Source organism: Sesamum indicum, unplaced genomic scaffold, assembly GCF_000512975.1.
Source record: "Sesamum indicum cultivar Zhongzhi No. 13 unplaced genomic scaffold, S_indicum_v1.0 scaffold00159, whole genome shotgun sequence".
NCBI lineage: Eukaryota > Viridiplantae > Streptophyta > Magnoliopsida > Lamiales > Pedaliaceae > Sesamum > Sesamum indicum.
The window spans coordinates 235,174-241,113 of NW_011628066.1; positions in this window are offsets into that span (position 1 = coordinate 235,174).

The window sequence follows — 5,940 nt, forward strand, 5'->3', positions numbered from 1 at the left end:
CGACCAACAAAATTAACTTAATCTAATTTAATTAATTATTTTGAATTATCCCATAATCAGAAATAGCTCGTTACCATAGGTGGTCGTGTAACAACGGTCCATGGTACTAGAAACTAGGTGAATAGCAGCTTGAACATGTAGGCTCCGAATCTGTACGAGTACGGTCCTACTGTCAACCATCTCCCGGTCTTAGAGTTGGGCATGGAATTGGGTGTCGGTTCCCATTCTTGACTAGGAAACAATGGTTAATACTCGAGATGCATTTACTCTACTGATCTGATCTTAAACCTATCCCTAATCAATCAATCATTTTGGCTAAATACTTGTAGAGTCTAAAGTATCTCAGAGCGCAAAGGAGAATTCACTGACATATACTAATAGGGGATAGATCCTCTGGTGGAATCCACCGTCCTTGCTACATACTCAGAATGCACTGGATAAGGCTTACGACGATCATGTCTCACGACACAATCACCGCTCGCCATATCCAAGATACATTCTTCGTATGCACGTGACTAGCATGATTACTCAAGTCCGAGAACTAATCTCGTACTATTACAACCAAAAAATCCCAGTCATGCTGATCAAGCCTTAATAGTTTCCATATGACAATTCCTACAAGTCATTTTAGTCAGTCAACTACCTTCTGAACTAATCCACTAAAATAGGAAAGAAGGCCTATGTCTCCTGCCGACGAAACACAGATACAATACTTAGTGCAAGACTCTATAGGACATTTGATGCCCTATTTTCAGGTTCTCGACTTGGAACACATCAGGCCGAGACCCTCATGAGTTGGTTTCATAGCTGACAAATCTATGCGTAGCCCAACTCCACGAGTTTCACCATTCGATCTGTGGGCATTTGGTGTGATATTGAAAACCCCATTCAATATGAGTGGTAAACAAAATAAAACACACTGCCAACTTGATGAACTCTTACCGTATTCATCAATCTAATATGATTCCATAAAGATTGGAGAATGATTAACAACCAATCTAACTGGCTTTTTTTCACTCATTCGAACAATGTCATGGTTCGTTTGGATTGTACATGTGCAAACTCAGGGTGGTATACCTGATCAAATGCAAAAGTAGACGTGATCCCGATTCTATTGTCTGACCATGCTCCTTTAATTATAAGTATGACTCGAAATCAGCAATTTTCACGACAACTGCTCTAAGGTGTAGTGCTTTGGGGCAATGTGGTTGAAGGTAGACGAGTGTGTGAAGATCATTTCTGATAGTGGGAAGGTTGTTTGTACCTGTTTTAACATTAAACATCTACTTCGCGAGTCTAAAGCTGTAAGATATAACTGGCTAGATAGAACAAGTGCTCCTTCGGACACTTGAAATGGATGATTAAAGAGCTTGAAGAAAGGATTAAATTTCTAGAGTCTTAACCATTGATTGAAATCAAATGCAAAAGTAGACGTGATCCCGATTCTATTGTCTGACCATGCTCCTTTAATTATAAGTATGACTCGAAATCAGCAATTTTCACGACAACTGCTCTAAGGTGTAGTGCTTTGGGGCAATGTGGTTGAAGGTAGACGAGTGTGTGAAGATCATTTCTGATAGTGGGAAGGTTGTTTGTACACATTGTCATCTTTCCATGGTATCATACTATACCGATACACACAAGCATCGGGGTAGATTATTAATCTTAAAAAATCAAGCACGGGGTTTAGTAGGAACATATGGAATGAATACCACTTGGCCGTAGCGAAAGTCAACACTTGGGGTAACCGGCGGTGGGTGGACTCTTGAAGAAAAAAATATTAATGTGCTAGAATTAAGGATAAGATTTGACAAAGAGTACAAGGCTGGAAGAAGAAGATGCTCTCTAATGTGCTAGAATTAAGGATAAGATTTGACAAAGAGTACAAGGCTGGAAGAAGAAGATGCTCTCCCAAGCACGTAAGGAGATTCTCCTAAAAGCAATTATTCAATCTATCCCAATGTATCCTATATCATGCTTAAAATTTCCCTCATCACCTATTCATGATATCTAAATTTGTTTTAGGATGTATTTTTGCATCAACGATCAACTCGCAAGAATCAAGCGTGATCCTAGCCTTAACCGTAAAATCTCATCTTCGCCAGGAAATTTAAATTTTTTTTTGCTTTTTTTGTTTTTTAATTTTTTTTTTTTTCGTCAAAACTCCTCCCATTATTTTCTTTTTCTTAAAAGAAATCAACTTATACCAGTCCCTGTGGAATCGACCCTACTCCCACTTTCACAAGTTTTGTAGGAATTATTTTTTGTGATCTCGACACTCACCAAATTTTGGCACCGTTGCCGGGGCTGGTGTTTTTAAGAAGATTTATTTTCTTGTTACTTGATTTTTTTTTTGGTTACTTAGTTTAATACTATAATCTTCTCGTACATATGAACTTGATCTGATTCAAGATTGAGAAGATTGGACGGAGATTTTGAAAGGAAACCAAGCAATAAGTTGAAAGGATACCCACTTCTTCCAAGCCATAGTTAGCACAAGAGATATTGGACACTTGGAGTGAACCATAACACACAACCCAATTGCAATCATGTGGGCCAATACTCAATAGTTTGGGACTAGATACGGCAATCCTCCGGTGAATGAGGTAAATGTATCTTCCATTTATGATCGTTTTGATAAACTTTTGTCCCTTGTTGAAAGAGTTGTCGAAGAAGAATTCCAACGAATGAAGGCTTTTCGTTTATGTAATTCTATGGCACATCCCACCGATTTGTGCCCTATGCTTCAAGAAGAAACCATCGAGCATGCCAATGTTGTTGGAGGACTTTTTGGAACACCACAAAGAGGATATGATCCTCATTTCAACATGTACAATCCAGGAAGGACAACTTATCCCAGTCTTAGCTACATTTCGCAATCTCAAAACTGGCCACCAACTCCTTCGCCTAATCCCACACCTGGTCCATCTCTCGAAGACATGATAAAATCACTAGTGACCAAAACACATTAATTCCAACAACAAACACAATAGATCCAACAACAGTTCCAATAGCAGACCCAGACGAGCATTAAAAATTTGGAATCTCAAATCAGTCAACTGGCGTCATCTATTAGTAAATTGGAATCCTAAGGTAAATTACATTTGGAGGACTTTTTGGAACACCACAAAGAGGATATGATCCTCATTTCAACATGTACAATCCAGGAAGGACAACTTACCCCAGTCTTAGCTACATTTCACAATCTCAAAACTGGCCACCAACTCCTTCGCCTAATCCCACACCTGGTCCATCTCTCGAAGACATGATAAAATCACTAGTGACCAAAACACATTAATTCCAACAACAAACACAATAGATCCAACAACAGTTCCAATAGCAGACCCAGACGAGCATTAAAAATTTGGAATCTCAAATCAGTCAACTGGCGTCATCTATTAGTAAATTGGAATCCTAAGGTAAATTACATTCCCAGTCTATTGTTGACCCCAAATAAAATGCTGTTGTTTTTGTTCTTCCAAGTGAAAAAGAGTTGCAACCAAACATGGACGAAAATGACACTAAGCATGCGCATGACCAGCACGATGAACCAGACCAAAAGATGGAGATTTCTCAAAAACAGACCAACAAATCGAAAACGACCGATAGTGAACATCACATGGTGTTGATGGTCAAACCTCCATTACTTATTCCTAATCGAATTATTTTAGCCCCTTATCTAAACTGTGCCGATGAGTATCAATTTCCTGTATGTCACTTGGTTACTATCTATTGGAATATCTAAATCACCGCAACAAGTGTTTGATGGAGTCATCAAGTTCTCACACTGTGGAGATAATACACCAGTCAGCAATCCCTCTTCCCGAGTTCATGAATTGTTACCAGAGTCTTCGTACAATACGGAATCAAGCTCAAACAAATCAGTCGTATCCTCCACCTACTGATTCAGTAAAAGTTCACTTTGATGGTGCAAATTCTCATGAACAATCATCTATGCGTGTAGGGGTTATTCCAAGAAACTCTAAGGACATCTATTTAGCAAGGTGGATGAAATATTTCTCTTTTCCTACTACACCAGACCATCTTGGAATGAAAGGAAGCAGTGGAAACACTGCAGGAGTGTTCTTATTGAAGGTGATTGCTTATCCATCATAAATTGGTCTCCTTATCACTAGGACCAATTTCTGAAGGTATCAAGTCATTAGCAGTGGCTTTTCATTCCATCACTTTTGTGCATGTTCATCAACAAGCGAACAGTCTTGCACATCGATTGGCAAGAAATGCTCACTACAGCACTGAGGGGGTTGAATTATTACTTACATGTATTATATAGCTCTTCGTGGCAAACATATGATATGATTTTCGTATCCAAGAAAGAAAAAAAAAGTAAAAGAATACATATTAACCACTTATTGTGTCCTAGCAATAGCTAATATTACGAAGTTAGATTTAACCAAATGTTGGGTCCTAGGGGTTACCTATATTATTTGTGATAATATCTAATCAGACTGAATGGGTCTAAGTTGAAATAGTGAAGCTTTTGCAATAATAATTTTGCTCCAAAAACTTGTTTATATAACTTATTTGTTTCTGGATAAACTTATATCCCAATAGTGTGATTTTGCCTAGTTTATTTAATAACTATAACTAATATTTATCTTTTATGGTAAACTAAAGGTACTTTAAGATTGGTTTACAAGTAGTGTCTCTATTGTACTAAATTGGGCAGCACACAAAGTAATGTAACTATTAAGGAAAAAATTGCACCTTTTGTCCCGTAAGGGCCTTTTTCAATTTAGTTCCATTTATTGCAATTTTTTCATATTGCATCTCATGAGTGGTCGTATTAATATTATACCAAAATGACGTCATTTCGAAACAAATAACATTGTTTTTTTGGGAACGGTTATTTGGAATGGCTAAACAATAGGAACGACTTTTTAAATATTGCTTGTCAATAGAAACAATGTTTTTTTTTTTTTTTTGCAAAGAGAGGTCTTACGAATGGTTTTTTAAAAATTGGCGATTCCAAAGCCCGCTTCAAAAATCGGTATACATACAAAACTTAGAAGATTTTTTTATTTCACCCTCCCTCTTCCTCCTTCACTCTCCCTCCCTCACTCTCCTCGACCGACTGCCTCCCTCACCTGGTACTTAGCTCCACTACCGTCAGCCGTTCGTCGTCGTCTAGAGGCAAGTGGAATCAAATGGTTGGGTTTCCTTTTTCTTTTTTTGGACCCCCCAACCTTTTTCTTTGATACCCCCACCCCCCACCATTTTTCTTCTTCTTTTCACCACACTTTTCTTCCTTTTTTCCTCCACTTTCATATAAAATAAAACACCAATTTTTTAAAAACATTTTGGCTACTTTTCGAAAAAAACATTCGGGCATTTAACTATATAAAAGTTCTATTTTTTTAAAAAAATTTCTAAAATTTTTTTGAAAAAACTAAATACGGTTTTCTGATATTTTTGTATTTTTTTAATTTTCCTAATTTTATATAATGTTTTTGTAATTTTTCTAATTTTTTGTAAATTTTTTAGGTAATTTTTAAAAATTTTCTATAAATTTATGCAATTTATGTATAATTTTTTGAGTAATTTATGCAATTTATGTTTATTTCATTGTGTAATTTACGCAATTTATATTTAACTTATAAAAAATATTTGACAAATTTCACCAGTATTACATTTCTATATAATAAATATAAATAATTAAAAAAATTGAGAATTTGTTCCAAATAATAATTTCTTACATAATAATCTAATTAATAAAAAAAATTTCACCAAATTCCCCATACTAACATTTTTACATGATAAATGTAAATAATCACAAAAATTGGACAAATATTTCCATTAATAATTTTTTTACATAATAATCACATTAACATAAATTAGGCTAATATTCCCAATGTCAACAATCCAAAATTAGAAAATATTCCTAATAATAATATTTTTACATAATAATGTCAATAATCA